This window comes from Balaenoptera borealis (genome assembly GCF_965194805.1).
Source record: "Balaenoptera borealis genome assembly, chromosome: 8".
Lineage (NCBI taxonomy): Eukaryota > Metazoa > Chordata > Mammalia > Artiodactyla > Balaenopteridae > Balaenoptera > Balaenoptera borealis.
Window position 1 is genome coordinate 71,807,828 of NC_138865.1, and position 12,087 is coordinate 71,819,914.

The 12,087-nt window shown below is 38.2% G+C and overlaps 1 protein-coding gene across 1 annotated transcript in view; it reads left to right on the forward strand.

Moving 5' to 3' along the window:
* PGM5 (phosphoglucomutase 5) overlaps nt 1–12,087 on the forward strand; it is a 188,435-nt gene that overhangs the window by 41,140 nt on the left and 135,208 nt on the right. The window lies entirely within an intron of this gene.

Consider the following 12,087-nt stretch of genomic DNA (forward strand, 5'->3'; position numbering starts at 1 on the left):
AGAACATGAGTCTTGAGGTCAGGTAATATTATGTTAAAATGCTCGTTTGTATCATCATTAGTTATATAAAAACGGGGAAGATACATCATAGGTTTGTTGTGAGAATGAAATGAGATACGCATGGAAAATGCCCAATAGGAGACTCACTTAGTAGATAGAACAGTCTGAGGTTTCTTTCTCCTGGCCCTATCCATCCATCTTTTACCTTGTCTTATAAAACAGTGAATTTCAGAGACTAATATTTTCAAGCAACATATATTATTGTGGAAGCAGTATTTGTTTATGGTGGAAAGTTAGAAAACACAGAAAAATAAGAAAATGTAAACATCATATCTCTCTGCCTGACTTACTTATGTTAACTGATAAATGTATATTCCCTATTGAATCTCTTTATATACATATATAATATACATACATAGTTCTAAATCATATATAATATACACAATATAATATATAATATATAATATATATTTGCCTTTTTGTAAAAACCAAAAGGAGATCTGAAAGTACATACTGCCTTGTAACTTGTTTTTTTCCTATCAACAATCTCCCACTTTGTATTAATACATTTTTATGTCATCTAAAGCCAAGATCATATTAAAATTTCCTCCGAGTGTCCCCAGAATGTCTTTAATAGAGGGTTTGCCCGAAGCAGCATCCTGTCTAACACCATACATTGCATCTGGTTGTTACATCTCTTAAGTCTTTTATAATCTACCACAACCCCTTTATCTTTTACTTAATGACAGTAATTTTTGAAGAGACCTGACCAGTTGTCCTGCAGAATCCCACCTTCTGGATTTGTGTGGTTATCTCCGCATGGTGTTACCATTCATTCAATCATTCATTAAGTAAATTTTATATGCAGTGAAATGAATAATCTTAAGGCTACAATTCAGTGAGTTTTGAAAAATGTATACATCTGGGTAACAACCATCCAGAATAAGATATAGAACATTCCCGTCACCCCCTATAGTTCCCCCATCCTCCTTGCAATGCCCCTTAGGCAACCATTGTCATAATTTCTTCTGCCGTATTTAGGTTTTGCCTGTTCTTGAACTTCACATAAATAGAGTCATATACTATGTACTCGTTTGTTACTGGTTTTTTCATTTAATATATATTTTTTGATTCATCCACATCCATTGCATCTGTTACTAGTTCATCCTCCTTTGTTGCATGCAGTGTAGTATGCCAGTGTGTGAATATATCACAGTTTACTTTTCCAGTCTCCTGTTGATGAACATTTGGGTTGTTTCCACTTATTAGCTACTATGAATCATGCCATTATAAGCATTCTTACACATGTCTTTTTGTGGACACATCTACATTTCTCTAGTTAATTTCTAGGAGTAGAATCCTGATTGTAGGGTAGATGCATGTTTAATTTTACAAGAAACTGCCAAACTATTTTCCATCGTGTACTCCTATTTGCGATGTGTGAGAGTTCTAGTTGCTTCATATCCTCAACAACATTTGGTGTCATCAGTCTTTTTTATTTTAACCATTCTAGTGAGTGCAAAATATGATCTTATTTTGGTTTAGATTTACATCGTTCTAGTGATGTTGAGCTCATTTTCATATGCTTATTGTCCATTTGTGAGCTCTTTTGTTATGTACCTGTTCAAAATGTATTTGCTCAATTAAAAATGCACTGTTTGTCTTTTTGTTATTGATTTATAGAAGTTCTTTATATATTCTGGATAATACGTCTTTTTTTTTTTTTTTTGGCCACACTGCCAGCTTGTGGGATCTTAGTTCCCTGACCAGGGACTGAAAGCAGGCCCTTGGCAGTGAGAGTGCAGAGTCCTAACCACTGGACCACCAGGGATTTCCCTGGATAATAAGTCTTTTGTCAAATGTATGTATTACAAACATTTTCTCCCTGTCACTTTCCTTTTCAAATTTTTTTTTTTTAACATCTTTATTGGAGTATAATTGCTTTACAATAGTGTGTTAGTTTCTGCTTTATAGCAAAGTGAATCAGCTATACGTATACATATATCCCCATACCTCCTCCCTCTTGCGTCTCCCTCCCACCCTCCCTATCCCACCCCTCTAGGTGGTCACAAAACACCGAGCTGATCTCCCTGTGCTATGCAGCTGCTTCCCACTAGCTATCTATTTTACATTTGGTAGTATATATAAGTCCATGCCACTCTCTCACTTCGTCCCAGCTTACCCTTCCCCCTCCCCATGTCCTCAAGTCCATGCTCTATGTCTGTGTCTTTATTCCTGTCCTGCCCCTAAGTTCTTCAGAACCATTTTTTTTTTTCTTAATGGTGTCTTTTGATGAGCATAAGTTTTAAATTTTGATGATGGCCAATTTTTTTTCTTACATAGTTATTAGTATATACTTTTTTTATCCTCTATAGGAAATCTTTGCTTACCCAAAGGTCAAAAAGATGTTTTTCCTATGTTTTCGTCTAGAATCATTGTAGTTTTAATTTTTACATTTAAGTCTATGATGATTTTGAATTAATTTTTGAAAATTGATTAATTAATTTTTGAAAATTAATTAATTAATTTTTGGCTGCATTGGATCTTCATTGCTGCGTGCGGGCTTTCTCTCTAGTTGTGGTGAGCAGGGGCTACTCTTTGTTGTGGTGTGCGGGCTTCTCATTGTGGTGGCTTCTCTTTGCTGTGGAGCACAGGCTCTAGGTGCACGGGCTTCAGTAGCTGTGGCACGTGGGCTCAGTAGTTGTGGCTAGCGGGCTCTAGAGCACAGGCCCAGTAGTTGTGGCACACGGGCTTAGCTGCTCCGCAGCATGTTGGGTATTCCTGGACCAGGGCTTGAACCCGTGTCCCCTGCATTGGCAGGCGGATTCTTAACCACTGCACCACCAGGGAAGTCCCGATTTTGAATTAATTTTTGTGTGAGGTTCACTTTTTCCCCATATCCAGTTGTTATTGAAAACAATTTACTTTTCCCTTGATGCATTTGTTAAAAATCAGTTGATCATATATATGTGGGTCTATTTCAAGATTCTCCCTTCTGTCCTATTAATCTGTTGTCTATCCCTATGCCAATATTACATTGTCTTGATTATTGAAGTTTTAAAGTAGATATTTAAATCAGGTGACTCCTCCAACTCTATTTTCTTTTTCTCCATATAGACAAAGTTATGTATCTTAGGTCCTTTGCATTTCTATATACATTTTAGAATCAACTTGTCATTTTTTACCAGAGCCTGTTGAGATTTTGATTGAGATTGTGTTGAATCCATAGAGCAATTTAGGAAGAATTGCATTTTAATAATATTGAGATTTCTAGTCCGTGAATGTGATATATCTCTCAATTTATTTAGTTTTCTTTAATTTCTTTTGCATACTTTGTAGGTTAATTTCTCTTACGTATGTTTTGTAGTTTAGTGTGGAAGTCTTACACAATTTTTGTTAAATTGATTCATGAGTATTTTATATATTTTCATGCTATTGTAAATGGAATAGTTTTATAAATTTAATTTTCCAGTTGTTTGCTGCTAGTAATTAGAAATATAACTGATTCCTGTAAATTGATGTTTTATTCTTCCATCAGTGGGGAGATGAATCACACACCTTTTGGATGCTCCCTATTTTACTTCTATCCCTCAGGTGATATTGATATCAAGTCATGGTAATGAACCAAGCCTCAGCCTAAAATTCTTGCCTAGCAGCACCAGAAAGTAGGACGAATGATTCCATTTTTTCCCCTTTGCCTTTGTTTATATCTTTCTTTAAAAAAAAAAAAAAAGATTCAGTAAAACTGTAGAGAGCAAAGGAAAAACCAGACCATCTCTAGAAATGGAGAACCCAGAGTCATAGAAGCTTCTGAGTCCTATGTGGGGTATTTAATATTGTGCGAGCATATTTAATAACACCTTCCACTTATACAGAATCTTATAATTTAGAAAGAACTTTCAGAAATTTGAACTCACTTGATTTTTGCAATAATTTAGTAAGGTAATTGGGTAGGCATTAACTCTCAACATATTAAAGATGTTGAACCAATTATCAGAGAGGTTAAGTGACTTGTACAAGGTTACACAGCTAATAAGACAGCGACCCAGGATTTGAAACTATTGCATCTGCCCCATAACTACAACTTAATCAGGATGGTCCCTGAGAAACCAGTTGAAAATATTGCTCAACTCTCCTGTGGGGTAGTCAGCAGCTTTCCGAACCCTGGCCAGGAGAGGCTGGTTTTATTCTGACAACAAAAACCATTTGTCCTCTTTTCTCGTGGAAATTTCCCAGTAGTTCTCGATTTCACTTCACATCCCCCCTTCCCAATAAATCTCTGTTTCAGTCAGAAACCAGAGGCCTTGCTTAGAAATTTCACAAAGGACCTGTTCTGATATGTAAGTGACCATTTAAAAGGATTATTCATGCTTGCTGGTTGGGATTCAGAATTCTGTGGGGGCTCTGACGTGGTGATTTTGTTTTGGGTATGTGATCTCTTGTGGAGTCCCAGGTGGATTCTCATGATGGACGCTTTATAAGCTTCTTTCTTCTTAGTAAAATAAATGCACCCTCAAAATTTTATCTTGACAGTGGTTTCCCATATAGGTTATTTTTTAAATTAATAAAATCATAGGAATGTACCCATAAATTCCAGTCCCCCGCAGAATGGCAACGGAGTGGCTGAGACACATTCAATGATGCACTTGCCCAAACTCCTGGAATTCCCGAATAAGGGGGGGCCTGCATCGTTGAAGCTGATGAATTATTCAGACAAACTTTCATTGTTCACAGATAACTTGTTCCCCGAGGGAAGACTTTCAGTATCTTTAATTTCTGCTCTTACAGTATCACTGAAACAAGGATTCCATTTACCCCAGAATAATACAGTTTCAGTCTTGAAAATGGCATTCTTTTGGGGCTTTGTCATTCTGAATGTGTCTGATTTGTGGTTGCCGATGAATCTGTGTTGTTGAAATCATTTTGCTTCAAATTATTTGAGAAGTAAAGCACATTCAAACTATATTTGTGGCCCAAGGTCTGTCTCCACCCCATGAGGAGGTATTAAATAATCCTCAGTGTCATCGTCTTTCAGTAATATTTATGAAGTGCCCATCTGTGTTTGGGGCTGTGCTGAATGCTGTTTTAAGCAAGGCAAACACACTCAGACTTGAAATCTCCTCATTAGAGATATTTAGAGTCTCAAATACAGCGAGCATCCTTGTATACACTACAAGGGAGTGAGATCTGAAAAGTATGTTTTGACTACAAAGTCTGCCATATAAGGTCCACCACCCATAAACATGATGGTGCAGGGAATTAGTGCTCTTCTACTCTCTTTTTGTATTTTGTGTCACTCCTGTTGTTCACCATTTATTCACTCAAGAAACATTTATTAAGGGCCTTCTATGTCCTAGAAAACTGTCCCTTGCCCTGATGGAACTTACAGTCTAATGGAGAATTTGAGTAATAACAAGTAAAGAAGAAAATATAAGCACAAATTGTAATGCATGTTCAGGGGAAATGAACTTGGTGTAGTAATAATGGGCGGGTGTGGAACATCCTACTAAGATAAGGTAGCCAGGGAAGGACTTGCTGAGGAGGTTATGGGTAGGACCAAAGATTGGAAACGTGCAGATGGACCTGGCTTTGATGCTGAGATTAGAAATGGCCCATAACACATGTGAAAATACTTACTTTTTCAGAATGTAGTCTACAGCTATTTGTTGCCAATCCCCAATCTGAAATATGTATGCTTTATCTTAAACATATTCAGCTGGTCGTTGGAATCCAAACAGTGTTAATCCCGCAAGTATGCAAGTATCTACTGATCTGCGATGACCTTGGTCCTTGCTACATCCTTTAGATCTGTGCTATTTTGTCTCCAAGATCAGTCAGGATGCACGGCAGTAAGGGGAGAGATAGTGTTGTGAGCTAATATGTAATTACTCAGTCTCCCATACATCCCTTGTGCTATAGAGTGATAGGAATTATGAGAGAAAAAACCCTTTATTGGAGTACTTATTGCCCTAAAACTCTCCATAGCTATTTAGGTCAGGGTCAAGGGAGAAAAGAGATGGCACCCTCCAAAGGGTTTGCTAAAAAGAATTTAGTAATAGTAACTTAATGACCTGGTCCACAGAGGTATGGGTGAAGATAATGAAGGAAACCAAAAAAATCAAGAAGTGATGGAGAGGTATCCCAGGACTCACAATATCAAAAAGCTATTAATTCTCCCAGGACTAAAGGGTCAAGGGAGGGATCAGGGTAACCATAGCCTGGTGAGGTTTGGAGTTGTCAGGGACTGAGCTTGTCAGGGAGGTATAAATACCCCAACTTCTCTCTTTTCCCACCCTCTGATTTCCTGCTGATACATCCTCTTGACCAAACCCAACTGGTAGACAGAGGGTAACCTGTGGAGCTCAGCCTCCTAGGGAAGTGAATAGGGCAGAGATGGACATAGAATGTAATGGGGACTCTTAAGGTGGAAGGGGGCAAACAAAGAATAAGCAGCATACCCAGCACAATGGCCAGTCTTTCTGGTAATCTCTACCTGCTTGTCTCCCAGTCTTATCCTTGTCCTAGTTTTTTGGAACTTGGGTGTAGTGAGTTGAGTTAATCATGCTCATCATTGAATACTCCTTTCGTAATTTGTCCAATGGGAGACATTTCTTATTATTAAAAAATTAATGTATTTCTCTTTTCTTTGACTACCTTTCCCCCCAGAGACAACCACAAATGTGTGTTTATTGGGTGTCCTTTTGTTTGTGTATGTTGTTTTATTTGCATGTATTTTAAATGATTGTGACTAGTACTGTATAATAAATTGTATTAGGTTTCTTTTTTCCACTAAAGACCTGTGTGCCATAGAGGAAGAGGCTTCCTCTATGGCTTCCTCTTCCTCTATGGCTCTCTTCCTCAGTGGCTCTGTGTGCGTCTAGTGTGTTGCTTCTAACTGCTGCATAGCAGTCCATCGTGTGTATCCACAGGTCACCCCTGTTCCCTCAGCTGTGAACACTCAGGATGCCTCTTACCTCCCATTACAATGAATAGCCCCTAGGGATTTATGTGAGAATTTCTTTGACATGTGTATCCAAGAGCAGAATTTTTGGGTCAGAGGCAGTGTGTATACTTAATTTGACCAAATCCTGTGTTAGATTGTACTCTAGAATGGCTTCACTAGCCTGCTTTGCCCACCAGTTCCTGCATCTTCAAGACCATGCCAATATCTTTATTGTCTAGCTTTCTAATTTTCCCCCAGTAGAATAGATAGAGAGTAATATACCATTGCTGTATTAAATTTTCATTTCTCATGTTACTAATGAGCATCTGTTCAGATGCTTGAGATACTTGGGGATTTCCTTTCTATCAATTGTCTCTTCTTGTCCTTTGCCCATTTTTCTATTTATGGTTTTCTCCCCTTTTTGATGAATTTGCATGAGTTCATTGTATATTCTGGATATTAGGCCCTTGTTAATTTTAGGCACTTCTAATTTTCATCTTTTTTCTTCAGACAGAAATGAACCCCTGTGTTCTATATCCAAATTGCTGTCAATAGACAGCTTTGCTATATACAACTCAAATTTATTATGTGTAAGTGGCAATTTTTAAAAATTTTTCCCTAAAATTGTTCTTTTTTATGTTTATTATCTGAGTGACTTACCTATCATAATCCTAGATTTCTACTTCTTCCTCATTCCCAACGCACCATTAGCCACTGGGTTCTGTTAGAAAAATCCCTTAAATAGTTCCTGAATCATTCTTTCTTCTCCATCCCTATTTTTTCCTTTCCTAGTTCAGGTTCTCATAATCTTTTGCTTAGACTATCGCAATAGTCAGGGAACTGGTCTCCTTGGCCCCAGACCTCCTCTTCTTTAGTCCATATTCTAGAACACCTCAAGAGCGATTGTTCTAAGGCAGAGAGCCATGCACCTCCCTCCCTTGCTTAAAATGCCTTGGTGGCTTCAAAAGCCTGCAGCATGAGATCCTATCTCCTGATTCTAAAACATGCATAATCTCTGGATTACTTGCATCTCACTCTTGCCTACCTTTTCTATCCTGCCCTCTAGACGTGTTATGCTGCTTACAGTTTCCCAAATTTGATGGCCTCTCACACTGAGGTGCCTTTGCACATCCTGCTGTCTTTCCTTGAAATGTGTTCCCTTTGCCCCATCCCACCCCACTTTGTTCTTCCTGATCTTTCAAGACTTGAATCAGCATCACCTTCTTAGTAAGTACTCCTTTGATGTCATGTTTCTCTACCCCAAAGCAATACATGGAACTTGCTCTTTAGAGATCCTTTTATCACAATTGTCACAGACATTGAAAACATGTACTTGCCTGTTTCCTAATGTCCTGTAAACCCCCCAAAGGTGAAGGTTTTAGCCAGTGCTTGGCATAGAATAGCTTCTCAGTATGCACTTATTAAATGAATGAATGAGATTTTTTTTCCATTTTGGATACTTTTTATTTGGGAGAAAAAGTAACTAGAGTGCCACAACTCTACGAACAAACATGCTTCTTTGGACATTTTTACAAATTAAATTGGTCGATGCTATCACCTGGTTGCACAGGAAAGTAAGTATACTGAATGATAAGAAGAAAATGAATGATGTATAATTGCACAGTCTTTTTTTGGGTCTAATAAAACTGTGCCTGACTTATGGTTTTAATTTACATTTAGGTAAGTTTGTAGTGAGTTGGATTTTAGTAATGATATGTGGGTGTTGATTATAACAATAAAAATGAGATAAAAGGAAGCAACGACACAGCAGTTATTTCCTAGTCAATAACTAAAAACCACAGCCTGAACTTAAGCTCAGGTTTCTTTATTCCTTGCCCTGCTAAGTAGGGTGAGGAGTGAGGAGCTAAGTAGGACAGTTTGAGGGTGCCTAGCATTGCCTTCCTCTATGCTTTTTGTGTTCACCTATTGGAGAGGATGCTGGCAGTGATTCAAGCCTGCTTGTCAGTATTTCTGAGAGCTGGTGTCAGATGAGAAAGCAATTTCATGCCTACGTTTAGTAGAGGGCACTTATAAATTAATTAGCTAAGGTGAGAGGACTAAATTGGTAACATTTAAGACTAGAGGCTGCAAAAGCTTTGGAGATGTTGGATAAACCATCTTTTGTCAGTTGTTCAGAGCTGTCTTGGGTTTTTGCTCTCCGTGCTGGTCAGAAAAACAATTTTGGATGAGCGTTAAGTGACTTCAGTTCCAAAATATATAATCATCATCACCCTTCCATGTGAACGCAGACAAACCATTTTTAGAAATCAGCTTTCTCTGGCCTGCTATATTTGCAAGGACTCTTTGCCACTCTTTGGTTTTGTTTCTAGAAAGGCATGGTCATTGTTAATGGTGTCCAGCATCCTTTTCTCAGCCCTTCCACTGACTTGGCACTTGTTGGCATTTGACAAGTAATTTTGACCATTGGTGGGTTCTGCCAGTACTGAAAGAAGTTCCTTTACACCACTCTGGGTGATTGGGGATTAAAGATCATTTTAAGCAGGGGTTTCAATGCCATTCGGTCTAGAGCTAAGTGGAATGCAGTTGGTCCCCAACGGGAATGTTGACTTCATGACCTGCTTTTATTTATTATCTCAATTTTGGTTTTTGGCAGGTGCATTTCGTTAATATCCTCCTTTCTTTTTTGTGACTTAAAATATTTATACACTTTAAAAATCAATCCCATTCGTTATTGCAAAGGGGCATGAGGTAATTTTTTGGGCTAATAAGAATGTTCTATATCATAATTATAGTGGTAGTAATACAACTCTATCTATCTACCTATCTGTCAAGACTCATGGAACTATATACTCTTAACATTGGCGAATTTTATTTTATATCAATTATACCTTGATAAAAGTGATAAAAATAATCAAACCCTATTTATTTGAAAGCAAAACAAAGAACTTGTTTTGGGTCTTCCTTTATGATTGGAGTCATGGATCATGACTCTATTTGAATGACCCCAGATCCCAGCATCAAGGCTTGCTTTTACCAGACCGTCAGTAAACACTGGCTGGTTCAGGTGAGTCCAGTGGTCTTTGGAATCGCTGTACACTGTCTCCTTCTCTGTGGTGAGCCAGAACATCAGTGTACTACCTGCAGGCTTGTCTTGCAAAAGAATTCCATTTAGAGTTGAAAGTTCTAAGATTTCAAGGTCATTAGTCAAATTTCTTAGTGATGTAAATATGTAAGGAAGACAGGATAGCCCAACGTAACTCTTGCTTAGTCAGTGTAACTGTATGCTTTGTCAAGCAGCCAGAGAAGCTTGGCACTTGACAGTGCTTTTAAATGATGGAAGATAATGATAAATCATCTCAGACCTGAAGATCCTCCTGGAGTGAAAGAGCTTTTTGTACAAAAAAAATGGACGTTTTGTATTCGCTTTATATTTTGAAATGAATTTTGTAACTCTCACCAAAAAATGTTTTCTAATGGATTTTAAACCTCAACCTGTTAGGGTAGTGTTAAGCTGAACCTGTTGGAACACTGCTTAAATTGCTAAGTATCATCAATTTCACTTACCCATCAGGCTGAGGGAAGAATAGTATCGAAAAAACATGCACAGGGGAATCAAGAAACTGCCCCAAAGTTTTGCCTGCTCAGCACAAAGAGGGAATGCATTTTTATTTACAGTGGATTCCATTACAGTATCTTGTTTGATATTCACACAAACCCTCAGAAGTATTTGTATCAAGTGCTATTATCAACATTTTATTTATAGAAAAAATATAATATTTGGAGATTAAGTAACGTGCCTACAGTTGCCCATCAAGAAGGAAGCAGTCAAGACTGGTGCCAGATTGTCTAATTCCAAGTCCCATAATTTCTTTGCTGTTCCTTATTGTTGAGAGCAGGAGAACGTTCTGATTATATCAGAATGTCATTTGTGTCTATTGGTGTGTGTGTGTCTGTGTTGGGGGACCTATGTGTGTGGTGGATGACATCAGACAAGCATAATTAATTTCAACCCCAAGATGTCTTGTAATTTGACCTTGAACATCACTACTGTTTAGTAAAGCTCTGGAAGAAGCTGTTCTTGGCTGTAATTTAAGACTTCCAGGAAAATGTTGACTGGAGTTCAAGGTAGCATTTGAATTTTATACCCTTACCTCAGGATTTGCTTGCAGTGGTAAGATCAGCAGTGGCTCTACGAAAAAACCTTTATCAGGTTTCGGCAGCCTTTCTCCATAACATTCTGTGTAAAGTGGGTGAAGCTGATATGATTCCTTCTAAGAGTTTTTAATCGTAGACAAACAACACTGATGAGCAGAAACATAAAAGATACCAATTAAGTACAATGGGATCTTTTAGTAAATAATGTGCTGGCAGTTGTATATAAGATATCGATGCTTAGAAAAGGAAAAGAAAAAGAAATGGTGTCAGCTCCTGTCTGTATGCCCTATGCAGGTGAGGATAGAATTCAGACCTGGGAGTCCACTCATCTCATCTCTGATCAGGTTTCTGCCTGAGGTTTAAGTTTGTCATTTGGAATTCCAAGTTCTTTTAGAGTCCCCGATTGCATCAGTGGTTTATATCCTAGCATGGAGGAAAATTGTTTGGTAAGTTGGTGCCTGTATTTAGGAATGCAAGTTCTCTATCCAGGACTCACAGAGAGATTGTATCAGTCAGGATCTTTGTGCTGCAAATGAGAGAAAACTAGCTGAAATGGGACCTAAACAATAAAGGGAATGTGTTGGTCCACATTAACTGAAGTAGTTTTGGCCTCAGGTGAACCTTGATCCAGCAGCTTAGTGATACCTGAATATTCCCTCCTCTCTGCTTTGCCTTAGGAGGTATTGCTTTCATCCTCAGGTGTTCCCTGCCTTTGGCTCTCCAGGCTCTCCCTTTGGTGGAGCAAATGTCTGCAGGATTTCTAGACCTCATGCTCTTACACTACCTTGTCTAAGAGGAGTTTTTAAAATTTTTTTAATTTTTAATTTTTTTTAACATCTTTATTGGAGTATAATTGCTTTACAATGGTGTGTTAGTTTCTGCTGTATAACAAAGTGAATCAGCTATACATATACATACATCCCCATATCTCCTCCCTCTTGCGTCTCCCTCCCACCCTCCCTATCCCACCCCTCTAGGTGGTCACAAAACACCGAGCTGATCTCCCTGTGCTATGCAGCTGCTTCCCA